The 15446-nt window shown below is 42.9% G+C and overlaps 1 protein-coding gene across 1 annotated transcript in view; it reads left to right on the top strand.

Moving 5' to 3' along the window:
* SHANK2 (SH3 and multiple ankyrin repeat domains 2) overlaps positions 1–15446 on the top strand; it is an 846275-nt gene that overhangs the window by 668956 nt on the left and 161873 nt on the right.

Below are 15446 nucleotides of genomic sequence, written 5' to 3'. Positions count from 1 at the left end.
CGCCTGAGGAATCTGTGCCAAAAGACTACACGCTTAGCACTATTTTATAAAGTACGCCTAAAGTTAGGCGTACTTTAAAGAATATACGCATCCGCCCTTCTTGCAACTAAAATTTAGATGTACCCATTTAGGCCACCTAAAACCAAGTCTAAATACCTGCGCCTAATTTAGGCACAGGTTGAGTGTATTCCATAACAGTGTGCATAGTTTTTTGGACTGCCCACAACCCGTCCATTGCCACGCCCCCTTTTCGGCTGTATGCATTCGGATTTACGCACACCGTGTTATAAAATATGCCTATAAAGTTGTACATGTAAATTCTAATTAAAGCCAATGAATTCTGCTAATTGGTTAAGTACCAATTATCGGCACTGATTAACTTGATAATCAGTTAAGTTGTGCACACAATTTCATTGCGTGGCCAAATTAGTGCACACAACTTAAGGTGCTCTATGTAGAATTTGGGGGTATGTGTATAAATGTCACATTTGGATGCACGCATTTATGTCTCCAAGGGACATGGTGTAAGTGGGGCATTCCTAAATGTAAGTGGGTTACTGCTAACCTATGCAAGAATTTTAACATAGAAATCACACATCTGTTTAATTAATTAATTTCTTTATTCATTCATACTTGTATCCCACAAATATCCAAAAAGGAGTTTTGGTTCAATGTGTCTTACATTTAACAGTTGTTAGATATTACATTGATTCAATTATATTACAAGGTTGTATGATGCTGTGTTTTACAGTGGTTGGCAAGATAACCATTAGTGCATATGGAAAAGTCATTGAGTTTCTTGAGAAGATATGTCTTAATTCATGTCTTACATGAAAAGATGCATTACAGTTAGAGGTTGTGTTGTGTATTGTTGTTCCACAATGATTAGTGCATATTTTACTCCTAGAATTTCCTGAAGAGGTAGGTCTTTAGGTCTTTTCTGAATTGGAGGTAGTTTGTGATGCTTCTTATGACTATGGGAATTGAGTTACACCATTTTGATCCCAGGTAGCTGAATCCCGCCGTGTAGGTGGACTTGTATAGTACGTTTTTGCAGTTGGGCAGGTGAAGTAGTAGGTGACCTCAGATTCCTGGGTTTGCATTTCTTGGTGATGTTGCTGTTATAGAATAGTTGCACTTTGTGGCACTCAGTTATGGAATTGGCCCCATTTGTCTTGAAGGATGGGCTTTGCTCTTCTAGCTCACTATTGACACTAGACTGGCCGCGGTCTGCCAAATTCAACAGCTGAATCGCTCGTCCCTAGCCATATACAATGAAGGGCAAGATGAAGGGGTTACCTGCCAAAATCTCTGCAGTGAAAGCAAACACCCGCAGCACGCTAAATAACAAAACTGTGTCTGTGCACTGGTTTAGATGTGGGAGGCATTACTCCAGGCCTGTCAGCAAAAATCCAGATGCTTGGATCAAAGTAGTCAGATGATCTTAATCATAACTAGCATCAAGAAAACTCAATTACAGTACTCTACTGAGGCATACACAGTGCTAATTACAATCAAAGGGATTATTATGGATAATGTGGGCATTGGTTGCTATAATTTGACTAGGTTTAAAAAAAAAACTCCAGTGTTGGAATCATATGTCTCAACAGGCCATGGTCCTGATGAGCTAATATTGTAGGTCTGGCATTATAGTTACCAGTGTTAGATTTTCTAAAAGTAGCTACCTAAAATAAATACACTGTTCCAGCAATTTGTTTTAGTAATTTAGTTGGTGGCTAAAACAAAACTATTCAGTAACAGTCATGAAGAAGTATTTATCCCCTCCTAATTTCCCCTATTATTGCATATATGTCGAAAATGAATGGTTTCTAATCTTTAAACAAAATGTAATATTAGGCAAAGGGAACATGAATAAACATATAACACATTGTTTTTAAATTATTACATCATTTAAGAAACAAAGTTATCCAACATTCTTATCACCCATGTGAAAAGTACCCCCTTAGTTACTCAAACAACCAATTGGCTAAGTTTAATTGATAATTAGATTCAGCTGATTGAACACAGCCAAGCTTGATTGCCAGCCTTGTTGAATCTAAACCTCACTAGATACTGAACCTTACCATCAGAGTAGGGTAGTCACCATGAGCATTATGCCACAATCAAAGGAAATTCCAGAGGTGATGAGAGAACGAGTTGTTGAAATATCAGTCTGAAAAGAGTCACAAAGCCATTTCTAAAGCTCTGGGACTCCACTAAACCACAGCAAAAGTTACTATTTCCAAATAGTTAAGACTTGAAACAGGAATGAATCTTCCCAGGAGTGACTGGCCTTCTAAAATTACTCCAAGGGCATAGCAACAACTCGTGTGAAAAGTCACAGAGTGCTTCAAAAGACATCTATTTCCTCACTAAATTGTGATGTATCATGATTTGTTTCATGAGAAAATTGTTAAGATTTAAGCTGGATTAGATGTACAATGTGGTAAGCCTGTTGGAGAGAAGTATTTAAGTACATAAGTATTGCCATACTAGGATAGACTGAAGGTCCATCAAGCCCAGCATCCTGTTTCCAACAGTGGCCAATCCAGGTCACAAGTACCTGGCAAGAACTCAAAAAAGTAGATTTTATGCTGCTTATCCCAGAAATAAGCAGTGGATTTTCCTCAAGTCCATTTTCATTACGGTCTATGGACTTTTCCTTTAGGAAGTCGACCAAACCATTTTTAAACCCCGCTAAGCTAACTGCCTCTTATCACATTCTCTGGCAACGAATTCCAGAGTTTAACTACATGTTGAGTAAAGAAACATTTTCTCCGATTCGTTTTAAATTTACTACTTTGTAGCTTCATTGAATGCCCCCCTAGTCCTAGTATTTTTGGAAAGCATAAACCGATGCTTCACGTCTACCCTTTCCACTCCACTCATTATTTTATAGACCTCTATCATATCTCCCCTCAACCATCTTTTCTCCAAGCTGAACAGCCCTAGCCGCTTTAGCCTTTCCTCATAGAGAAGTCGTCCCATCCCCTTTATCATTTTTGTCACCCTTCTCTGCACCTTTTTTAATTCCACTATATCTTTTTTGAGATGCGGTGACCATGCGGTGACTATGAGGTTGCACAGTGTTCCAATAATATATAAATGGTTGCAATCAATCTGCATTGGGCAGATTGCAAAGTTCTGAACACTCTTTTGTTTAAACACAGTTATATTAATATTTAACTTTATAAGTAGTGATGGTTTCTCATTTGTTTTTGATAGATACAACCAAAGTGGTTTGCATATTATATGCAGGTTCTAGCTGAAATGCAGGTGCTGACATGGACAGTTCTGGCTGGTAGGCTAAGAAGGAGACTTCAGAGACTGGAAATTCAGGCAACTAGATTGTGTATTCATTTGTATATTTGTTTTAAAATATCTGTGGCCCACCTATCACAACTTTCTAAGTAGGGGACAGATTAAAACATTTAACAATAAGCATTTAAACTGACAAATTATTAACAGCAATATACATCAGATTATGAAAAAAAAAAAATCAAATCCTATCTCACAAATTGATTATTTGTGAAATGTCATTATGGGCCCCTTTTACCAAGCTGTGGCAAAAGGGGGCTTGCGCTGGCATCGGTGCTTGTTTTTGACACAGTGGGTAAAAGGTAGTTTTCATTTTTTTAAAGAAATGGCCGTGCGGCAAGTGAAGCACTTGCCACATAGCCATTTCGGGAGGGGAGCCCTTAATGCCACTCATTGAGGTGGTGGGAAGGGCTCCTGTGGTAACCTGGCGGTAACCGGGCAGTGATTACTGCCAGGTACACACCAGTGCTACAAAAATATGATGGCGCACTGGCAGGGCCACCGAGAGACTGAGCCGGGCCTAGGGCAAGGCCGCACCCCACCCCTCAATCGCTACTGCTGTCGCCTCCCTCTCCTACTCCCAGGCCGCCTGCACCGCAGTTCCCAGTCTCCACCTACCTACCCTCTGCTCCCTTCTGCTTGCCATCCAACCCCCTTCACTTAAATTTAAAAAATAAATCTCTAAAGCAGCAGGCACAGCGCCTTCTGTGCGAAAGTGGCAGATCGCCTCGGGCGGGCTCCCTCACTGTGTCTCGTCCTCGTGGAAATAGGAAGATACATTAGAGGAGGGTAGGACACAATGAGGGAAGGCCCACCCGAGGCGATCTGCCGCTTTCGCAGAGAAGGCGCTGCGCTGCTGCTTTAGAGATTTATTTTTAAATGCAGGGGTCGGATAACAGAAGGGAGCTGAGGGTAGGCAGGTGGAGATGGAACTGTGGCGCCAGCGGCCTAGGAGCAGGAGAGGGTGAGAGACTCCTGCGCCGGGCCCTCCTTGGTGGCCCGGGCCTGTAGAATTTTGCCCCCCTGCCCCCTCTCTCAGTGCCCCCGCGCACTGGAGGTGGGAATTACCACTGGGCTGCAGCCCAGCAGTACTTCCTTTTTAGCAAGCAGTAAGCCTGCATTGGGCTTGCCACTACTTTGTAAAAGGGGCCATATATTTGTTACAAACCAAAGAGATACTAGAAGGGAGGTCCATATTAAGGGGCCAGGAACTTAGAAAGCACATGTTTGTGTGAAGGGTTTCTGCATCATTTTTAAAAAAGGAACTAAAAAAAAAGAACATATAGAGAAGACAATCACAATTGCACGAGGACAAGGACATAGGGCTGTACAACTGATTGCAAATATCGAGGTGCGATACCATGATAGCGGTAACCAGTGGAGTGTGTGAAAAAATGGGGTCCAATATTCAACCCTCCGCAGAAAGTTGCTCACAGCTCTGGGCTGAATTAACCCCCGATATTCAATGCTGGGGATTTTATTTTGAACTGCATAGATATCCTTGGTTTATATGTGGTATATCACATAAATTTGACATTTGTCCCACCTCTGGAAGTTAACCGGGTTTCGGCCAATATTGAGATCAGTGCCTGGTTTACTCAGTGGATGAAGTTAGAACAGCATTTTAGCTGTCCTAACTTTATCCACTCACTTAGCGGACTGATTATTGCTGCTGGCTTGTTAAGTGTTGGCTTCTCCCCCTGACTGCCCCTAATCTGACCAGTTAGGGTTTTGGCAATCAGAGGGGATATCTAGCAGGACTATCTGGTTAAGTACTGCTAAATATCTGGGCACAGCCAGCTCAGTGGGGGAGTGGAGGAGTGGCCTAATGGTTAGAGCACCAATCTTGACATCCAGAGGTGGCCAGTTCAAATCCCAATGCTGCTCCTTGTGATCATGTGCAACTCACCTAACCCTCCATTGTCTCGGGTGCAAACTTAGATTTTGAGCCCTCCAGGGACAGAGAAATACCCAATGTACCTGAATGTAACTCACCTTGAGCTACTACTAAAAAGATGTGAGCAAAATCCAAATAAAAAAATAACCAGGCAGGAGCTCTGTCTGCCTGGTAAGCCCTAACAATCCCATGGAATATTATGCTCAAAATGAGCACATTCAGTGATCATTCAAGCTGCACCATTCTGCATTGACTGAAGTGTCTAAATGAACATACTCAGGTGGTCCTGCTTTGTGAGTAACTGCTGGGATGTGTTGACAGAAAGAACTGGGCAGACTGGATGGGTTGGTAGGTCATTTTTTGTCATCTGTATTTTATTTACCATGATGAATCTTGAGTTCTTATATGTCTATAAATTGTAAATTTAGGTGTTTATTTTACAGTTAGAGGGTTTTGCTGGATCTGTTTTCTGGTGGAATCAAACATATACATTTGTGTAGGTAAGAAGTTGTCCATGTGGTAAAAGCACAAAAACAGAGTGGTGGATCCAAGGAAGGACGGTGGAGAGATGAAAAGATACTAGGGGGATTTTCTGGTGTTTATGCAATTACCACCAATGTATTATATTGCTGTGCTCGAAGTATCTTAGCTGTGTTTATTAGTTAACATGTAAAATCAGAAGCCCTAACCTTGAGTAACTCAGGGGCCCTTTTACCAAGCTATGGCAAAAGGGGGCCAGCATTTTACACGCGTGCCGAGGCTCCCTTTCTACCGCAGCTGGTAAAAAGGAAGGTCTCTCTTTCCTGCAGGAGATGGCCGGGCGGCAAGTAAAGCTTACCACCGCTTAGTAAAAGAAGTCCTCAGTGCTGTTCTCACTCCCATCAGAGCCTCATGCCAAGATTACACTCATACATATGTAGGGGTAATATTTTGCCCCCAGCAATCGGCGTTTTTTGAAAACATTGGCCACTGTGGGTTTTTTTATACCCAGATATTCATTGCCAGGCCATACCTGGATATCAACACTGAATATTTGGCTCTAAAGCAGACATCAGCACTTATCCGGGCGATATTCAGACCAGAAAACAGACACCTACCTGATAAAGTTAGGGTAGCCTTCTAACTTCATCTGGATAGTTACTCAGTTAGGGACTGAATATTGCTGCTAACCAGGTAACTCCCAATTTTGACCCTTATTGAAGGCATTCTGTTGAAACTTGGCCAAGTTGGGTCACTAAATAATAAACTGCATGTGGCAAATCCATTGTTGTCTTCTCCTTCTCTGGACCATCTCTGCTGTTTGCTGCTGTCTAATTCCCAGCTTTGCCACTGGACAGCTCCAGCACTCTCTGGATAGCACTGGGACTCTGAGGTAATTTTCAATGGCATCATCTGGATAATGCTGCTGAAAATTACTGATTGGCCCAGGTCAGTGCTGTTTATCTGGTAGCAGCAGCTGCTACCGAGATAAATAGCCTAAAATATTGGCCCATAAAAATTCAGGAATATGGCACAGTTGAAGAGTGAACTGAAGGGACAGGAAGGGGTTTTCCTTTTTCTTAAAGGAACACACCCCTTTCTTTTGTTCCAAAACTTTGTGTGAAGTGAGATTGAAATGATAAAAGAGAAATAGGCATTAAACAGAAGTAGGACACAAGCTGATACACTGAAGGATTTAGTTAACTACCACAGCTGCTGTAAACCTATAAACATGTAACATAGTTACTGGCAGGGCTGGTATAAAGATATTAGGTGCCTTAGGTGTGCCTTTTAAATTTTGTGTGCTCCCCTGCAATCCAGACTCTCACTGCTCCCTGTCTTACTCCCACAGTCTAGAAAATTCCTGTTCCCCCAATAGATCAGAGTGTCCCCCTCCCATTCTCTTTCCTGTCCTGGACCCTACCCCTCCTTCAACAGTCCAGCGTCTGTCCCCCCCTACCTGGTGGTCCAGCATCTGTCTCTTTCTATTGTTTCAATGCCATAGCAGGTGGAATAGCAGGAATGAGCAGGCAAGCTGGCAGCAAAACATCAAGGAAACCAGGGCCTCAGAATATTCATGTGCTTGAAGGCTCCCACATTCCTGCTCACTCCATAACAGGAAATCTGCATTGGAATGAGCAGGGAGCAGTTCATATGCAGAGGCCTGGCGCTTCCTTGTTGCTTGGTTTGCCTGCTCATTTCTGCTGTTCCACCAGCCCCTGATTGGGAGGGGAAAAGTAATAATTGCCCAGGCTGCCCACTATATTTCGCCTCCAAATCTTGGTGCTCTTAGTGATTACCTAGTGCATCTAATGGAAACATCAACCATGTTACCCAGTTCCAACAGGGAGACGTTTTGGCTAGTCCTGGTTTGAATTTAGATCCCAAAGCATTGTGTAATTTGTAATCCTTGATTCTACTCATTGATATCAGTGCTGCAAGTCCTATAATGCATCAGAATCTTTGACAGAAATCCAGGACTGGCCTAAAATCTCCCTCCTCTATGGCTAATGATAATGTATTTATTTGCCAAGACAGCAGCTCTGCTTTTTAGCTTATTTATAGTGTCCACATGCAAACCAGTGATGACACCTGAGAAATACTCTATCCAGGATGTGTGATTAAAAGTAATTTTTAAAACTGCTGTTGAAATATTTGGCATATTAATTGATTGATTTAGTTCATGCCTTTTTCAGTTGTAGCTGAAGGTACAAAAGAGGCTTAATGGAAACTGAGGAAGTCAATATGTTGAACAGCGAGACTCGGGGAAGTTTTATGTGGTTAGCCAAAAGGTTTAATATCTTTCTCGTATCAAAATGATCAGGGCCCTGATTTTAAGAGTTTTGTAAGCATTGGTGTGCTGGAGCCGGCTCTGTCCGGCTCGCAAGAGCTGTTTGTTAAATTTTGACAGCTCTTGCGAGCTGGTTGTTGTTGGGGGCGAGCCGGCTCCATTAGGGGAGGTAAGCATGGCAGGAGGGCGCCATCACAGGCCATGCTTACCTCCCCTGCCGTTCCGAAACATGGTAAACGATGTCCTTCGCCCCCACCCTCCCGCTGCCGCTCCCATCTGACTTTTTAAATTACCTCTGTCGAAACCGCTATTTAAAGCCCTGCTGCATGCAGGCCGTCTCTCCAGGCTTCCCCTGCTTGCTTCGGTGACTTTCGCGCCCTTAGTCCCGCCTTCTTACGTCATTCTGATGTCATTTCCTTTTTCCACGAAGGCGGGACTAAGGGCACGAACATCACCGAAGCAAGCAGGGGAAGCCTGGAGAGACGGCCTGCATGCAGCAGGGCTTTAAATAGCGTGGGCTTTGACGGAGGTAATTAAAAAGACAGATGGGAGCGGGAGGGGAGGGTGGGGGCGAAGGACATTGTTCGCTGGACATATTTGGGAGAGGGAGGGAAGGGCAGGGGAGGGAGGAGAATCACTGGGTATGGATGGGGAGAGGGGGGCAGGGGAGAGACTTGCTGGGCATGAATGGGGAGAGGGGGGCAGGGGAGAGACTTGCTGGGCATGGATGGGGAGAGGGGGGCAGGGGAGAGACTTGCTGGGCATGGATGGGGAGAGGGGGCAGGGGAGAGATTTGCTGGGCATGGATGGGTAGAGGGGGGCAGGGGAGAGAGGAGAGTTTCAGGACATGGATGGAGGGAAGAGCAAGAGAAATTCTGGACATGAATGGAGGGGAGGGAAGGGAGAGAGAAGAAATGCTGGACATGGAGGGAAGATAGAGGAAGGAGATTAGATGAGGGAAAAGGAATTGAGGAGAGAAACTGCACATGGATGGAGAAAATAGGAAGAAGCTAGATCCACTGGACAGTCAAGTCTGCGGAGGACCAGAAATGAAGAAGAAAGGAGGAAAGAAAAGAAATAAATGGAAAGATAGCCCTGGAAACGGAGTCAAGGGAACAGATAGAGAGCAGCAGAATCAGATACTGGACCAGCATGATCAGAGAAACAAAGTCACCAGACAACAAAGGTAGAAAAAAATAATTTTATTTTCATTATAGTGTTTGGAATATGTCCACTTTGAGAATCAGGTGCTGAACGTTAAAAGTTTTGTATTTATTTACTTATTTATGGCATTTTATCCCATATTAAACATGAATTAGATTGGAACCTGGGATCATTTAATTTTTTTTCCTGGAGAGAGTAATGCATTGCCCCCTCCCCCCGGCTGTGGCCAGCTCTGCAATTTTGGGGGGGCGCAGAGGTGGGTGGGGGGGCACCGAGGTGGATCGGGGAGAGAGCCTGTTGTTAAAAATTTACCAGCACACCACTGGTTGTAAGAGACACAGAAATGGAAGCATATTCTTTAGAAAAGGTGTATTTTAAGTAAGTCACTGTGCCTGAAGTATTCATGGGGTAATTGCAATGGTTTAGAACTCTGCTAGATACATTCATAGTAAAGAAGATTTTACCTTGTTCAAGTTAATAAAAGCAGTCTCCGCCTTTAGCTCCTATTATAAAGCAGTGGAGGAGACGCTGGGATCCAGCAGGTACAGTGTGTGCAGTACATGCATGCGTAGGGCGCTAGCTTCTGTGATGCCAAAGTTTTGTGTATTATCATGCATTAGGCACCCCACCAATATCAATGAAAGAGGCCCTAGCAACCACACCCACACATCCTCCATAACAAAGACACCTTCTCACCAAGACCTTCAGGCAAAAGAAAAATGTTCTATATATTTCTAATTTTCATTTTTCTTCAAAGCAGCCATTTAACCAGAGCCTCGAAAGAGTAACCCGTAAACAGAATTCAAATGTTAACACCAGCTGCCTTCCCCCTCCATGCCCCACTCTCCAGTATCTCCAAAAATGTCAGGTTGTACCTTTTGGATTCCTTCCATATTTCTTGTCAAGGGATTTGGATTTTGGATTCAGCTCATGCCTTTTTCAGTTGTAGCTGAAGATCAGTTACATTCAGGTACAGTAGATATTTTCCTGTTTGTGGAGAGCTCACATAAGTTTGTACCTGAGGCAAAGGAGGGTTAAATGACAAGATAAAAAGGAGTTAAAGTGGGATTAGAGCTATAGCAGGGAGGCTTCCTTAGTGCATAACCTCCTGCTCTATCCATGAGGTTACTCCTCCACTCCAAGATGTTAATGATATACTACCCTATAGATGTAGTTTGGAGTGATCATGAACAGCCAGCTGGTTCCCTCCCTCCCCACTGCCAATATGACTTCTTTACCTTTTGTACCCCCTCCCCCATCAAAGTAAGTAGACAAGCTATACTAAGTTATGCACTCCCCCACAAGCAGGGAATGGTTGACTTCTTGTAGCAGATTTTTCAGGGTTCTGTACATGTTTTCAAGCATCTCCCTATGTCACTCTTCATCTTGGTTCATATAAACTGTTATTAAGGGTAAACTGAGGTGAGAAAGGTGATTAATGGAGTACCTCTGGGATTAGTCCTTGGGCTAGTTTTGTTCAGTGTCTTTGTGAACAATATTGCAGAGGAGTTAGAAGGAAAAAGGTATCTGGCGAAGTGGATGATAGCATAACCCAACCACTATTCTCTTTCCTTTCACACATGAAATTTCTATCCATAAGGATTTTATGTTGCAAACTGTTTCCTACTGAAATTTTATTGTGTTTGACTCTATGCTTTCTTTAATATAATGCGCCACCCCCTGGTCCAATTTGATCCACTATGTCATTGTGATATAACTTGTACCATGGTTTTATAGTGTCCCATAGGTTATTCCTCCTTCTACCAGATCTCTGTATAAGCTGTATAATTAGCTGTCTCATACAGACTATCAGGCTTATTTTCGAAAGAGAAGGGCGCCCATCTTCCGACACAAATCGGGAGATGGGCGTCCTTCTCTTAGGGTCGCCCAAAGCGGCATAATCAAAAGCCGATTTTGGGCGTCCTCAATTGCTTTCCATCGCGGGGATGACCAAAGTTCATGGAGGTGTGTCAGAAGCATAGCGAAGGCGGGACTGGGGCATGCTTAACACATGAGCGTCCTCGGCCGATAATGGAAAAAAGAAGGTCGTCCTTGACGAGCATTTGGGCGACTTTACTTGGTCCGTTTTTTCTTGCGACCAAGCCTCAAAAAGGTGCCTGAACTGACCAGATGACCACCGGAGGGAATCGGGGATGACCTCCCCTTACTCCCCCAGTGGTCACTAACCCCCTCCCACCCAAAACAAAAACTTAAAAATATTTTTTGCCAGCCTCTATGCCAGCCTCAAATGTCATTCTCGGGTCCATCACAGCAGTATGCAGGTCCCTGAAGCAGTTTTAGTGGGTGCAGTGCACTTCAGGCAGGTGGACCCAGGCCCATCCCCCCCCCACCTGTTACATTTGTGGTGGTAAATATGAGCCCTCCAAAACCCACCAGAAACCCACTGTACCCACATGTAGGTGCCCCCCTTCACCCCTTAGGGCTATGGTAGTGGTGTATAGTTGTGGGGAGTGGGTTTTGGGGGGGGGGGGTTGGGGACTCAGCGCCCAAGGTAAGGGAGCTATGCACCTGGGATCAATTTCTGTAGTCCACTGCAGTGCCTCCTAGGGTGCCTGGTTGATGTCCTGGCATGTGAGGGGGACCAGTGCACTACGAATGCTGGCTCCTCCCATGACCAAATGCCTCGGATTTGGTCATTTTTGAGATGGGCGTCCTCGGTTTCCATTATCGCCGAAAATCGAGGCTGACCATCTCTAAGGTCGACCATCTCTATGGTCGACCTAAATGTTGAGATTTGGGCGTCCCCGACCGTATTATCAAAACGAAAGATGGACGCCCATCTTGTTTCGATAATACGGGTTTCCCCCGCCCCTTCGCCGGGCCGTCCTTCGATGACGCGCTCAGGAAAACTTGGCCACCCCCGTTCGATTATGCCCCTCCACGAAATGTTAACGGAAAATAGGGAACACTGTAATAATGTGTGATTTCATTTACCCCTATATTGACTGGATAAATGTCACATCACAAAATTCTAGGGAGGTAAAGGTTCTAGATGAAATAAATGATTGCTTTGTGGAACAGCTGGTTCAGATAGGGTTGGGAAGGGGGAAAGTGGGAGAGATGATATGCAAGTGACAGTTTCTGATCTAGATGAGTAATTGATACCAAGAGGATGAGGGGATAACATGAAAGAGATGGGATAAGAAGGGGATGAGGGACAGAAGAAAGAAGGCTAAGGGAAATAAGAGTAAGAAGATGGATTGGTGATATGCGTCAGAGGGTAATGAAAGCAGAGAGGGAGAAGTGTGTTTCAATAAAGATATCAGTTTGACCATAAATATTTTAATGTTTTGTTAACAAGTTTGAATATAATTCTGGGACCACAACCGTAGTTAATACTTATGTTTTTAAGCTTTAGCTATGGGCTATATCAGTGTATCCATATTTTTGTGCACTGCAAAACTACATTTGCAAATACTGTTCTTTTCTTGCCTTTTAAATTTACTGTTAACCCTTAGGGACCATACAGATAACTCAGGTTCTAGCTTGCATAATGAATTGGGTGTTTCATGCAAGCCTCTAAGGACCTCCACATGGACAGATGAAAGCCAGAGAGATAACTTAGAGCTTCTCCATTGCCAAGGAACTCAAGGTTTTATAGAAGAGTATGGCTGAAAAAAAATCCTGTAAACCAAGTAGCTCAGGGTCTTATATGATAGCTCCATTCAGTGTTATCGCTAAGGCAAGTATGTTGTGTAATTTGATAATAATAATAATGTGAGAAAAACCTTGGGGAAAAAATGGTCAGTCAGAAAAATACTGTATAGTCTCATGTAATGGTTTGCATGATAAGATACCTATATATTTATAGAGCAGCAATCAAAGCCCTTTTTACCTATGGAAATTGGCTTTTTGATTATTGCATTTACTTGTGTATCAGTAAAACTATATGCATTTTTCTACAGTGTGCATTTTTTCACTTGTGGGGTTTAGAACTGTTTCTTAGGCAGGGTTAGGTCTGGGAAATAATTTTGCAACAGGCCCTATGAATAAAAGCCACTCTGTGGACTTTGTTGAGATGCAGACTTTGATTGTTTACATCTTTTGTCACACGTTCCAGCAATCTATTCCAGAACATGTGAATCCCTTTAGAAAAATCTCTCTTAGGATTGTGATATCTCTCCTCATTCATCTTCATTGATGCATGGTTGCTTTTTTGTTATGGTAGTAACATATGGGCTGATATTCAGCCCACAGCAGCCAACAATCTTAAAGTGCTGCCTGGGGACAGAAAATTACCTGGATGTTAAATTTGGGTACTGGCATTGAATATTCGGGTCTTGGGTGACCACTGGAAGTTATCCAAGTGCTTGTCGATTTTCATACCAGTGCTTGGATAACTTAAAATAACCTTTTTGCTCTCTTATCTGGACATTTACTTTATTAGTTGTCTGAATATTGCCACAATCTTGCAAATTCTATACAGTGAGGCTAAAGTTGCACGTTAAAATCTGGGCTTATTCTGATTTGTGTGTGTGCCAATCAGTGCAGATAATTGGATGTTAACAAGTAATTATTATATTCAGCAGGAAATTTTTCTTTTTTATATAGGGATTATCAGACTTCTATGCATCTCGCAACCATCTGAACAATAATGTTCTATCGTTCTTTCTTTGCAAACGAAATGGCGCGGTGCAAATCCTCATAGAATCCCACTTTTACTCAAATATTTAATTAGTTTTATTCAAAAAAGATTTTTTCAAAAGTTCTTAGAAATCCTTAAAAGTTACGACTTATCTTTAATGGCAGCAGCATAAAGTTATCAGGAACCTCCGCCGACATGGCCAGGTTTCGCAATCCGCTTTATCAAGGAGGAGGCTCACGTTATAGCTTTCATACCGTTCCTGCATCAGGCGGCCATTTTGTTGATGCAGGAACGGTATGAAAGCTATAACGTGAGCCTCCTCCTTGATAAAGCGGATTGCGAAACCTGGCCATGTCGGCGGAGGTTCCTGATAACTTTATGCTGCTGCCATGAAAGATAAGTCGTAACTTTTAAGGATTTCTAAGAACTTTTGAAAAAATCTTTTTTGAATAAAACTAATTAAATATTTGAGTAAAAGTGGGATTCTATGAGGATTTGCACCGCGCCATTTCGTTTGCAAAGAAAGAACGATAGAACATTATTGTTCAGATGGTTGCAAGATGCATAGAAGTCTGATAATCCCTATATAAAAAAGAAAAATTTCCTGCTGAATATAGTACTGTTTGGGACATGGTTTTGCTATTTGATATATAGTCCCCACAGATCTCTGTTTAGGTGATTTAAATTTAGAACAAGTAATTATTGGCACTAATTAGAATTTATGCACACTACTCGCTAATCGTATTCTATAAAGTAATCCATGTAAATTCTACTGAGCAGATCTCAAAAGTGGGAGTGGCCATGAGAGGAGCATGGGTGGGTTGTGGGTGTTCCTAAAATTAATGTGCGGTGTTGTAAAATAACCTGCTCTGTGCCTGAAGTTAGGTGTGGGCATTTACATCGGCTTTTCATTGGTGTAAATGGCTGCACCTAAATTTTAGTCACATGGACAGTGCTATGCATATTCTATAAACCGCGCCTACTAGGCATGGTTTATAGAATATACGTAGGCACATTTTCCATCTGTGCTGATTTTTTTCAATGCCAAATATAGAATTCGGCCCTAATTAGGTAATCCAGGCTTTGTCTACACTTTGCTCCTGGAATGCTGTAGCACAAATCTCAAAACATGTTAAGGTAAGGAGAGTTCCAATGAACCAAGGCAAACAAAGAGTAAGGGAATCCAAGAATTTTTTTCAAAATCAGCTGACCCAAAGAAGACCCATATCATTCCAGCTGTCCTGTGTTCTTTCCTTTAACTGACTCTCCGATATTGGTTAACTGAACTATTACGACCCCTGAGGAAGGCGTTTTAGCCGATACATGGCCCATGTAGGGTCTTCTTTGGGTCAGCTCGCGCCATTTCTGGCACTGCAAAAATAGTTTGTATTTTTGTCGTGCCAGGGCTTATCCAGTGCAGGAGCCCTTACTGTCACTTAAATAGGTGGTGGGTAAGGGCTCTTCCCAGAAATGACCACATGCTAATCCCACTGCGGTAAAAGGAAGCCTCTGCACGCATCAAAAACATGCTGACGCTACCTCAGGCCCCCTTTTTACCGCAGCTTGGTAAAAGAGGCCATTAGTATTGGAAGGAGCAGGAATAGGTTTTTCATAAAGATGCTCAGTGGATATGTGCATAAAATTGTACATGTATAACTGTACCCAAACTGAGTGAAGGCATTCCCAGAGGT

The sequence above is a fragment of the Microcaecilia unicolor genome, chromosome 4 (assembly GCF_901765095.1).
Source record: "Microcaecilia unicolor chromosome 4, aMicUni1.1, whole genome shotgun sequence".
In the NCBI taxonomy this organism is placed as follows: domain Eukaryota; kingdom Metazoa; phylum Chordata; class Amphibia; order Gymnophiona; family Siphonopidae; genus Microcaecilia; species Microcaecilia unicolor.
This window is presented reverse-complemented; position numbering and strand designations above follow the sequence as displayed.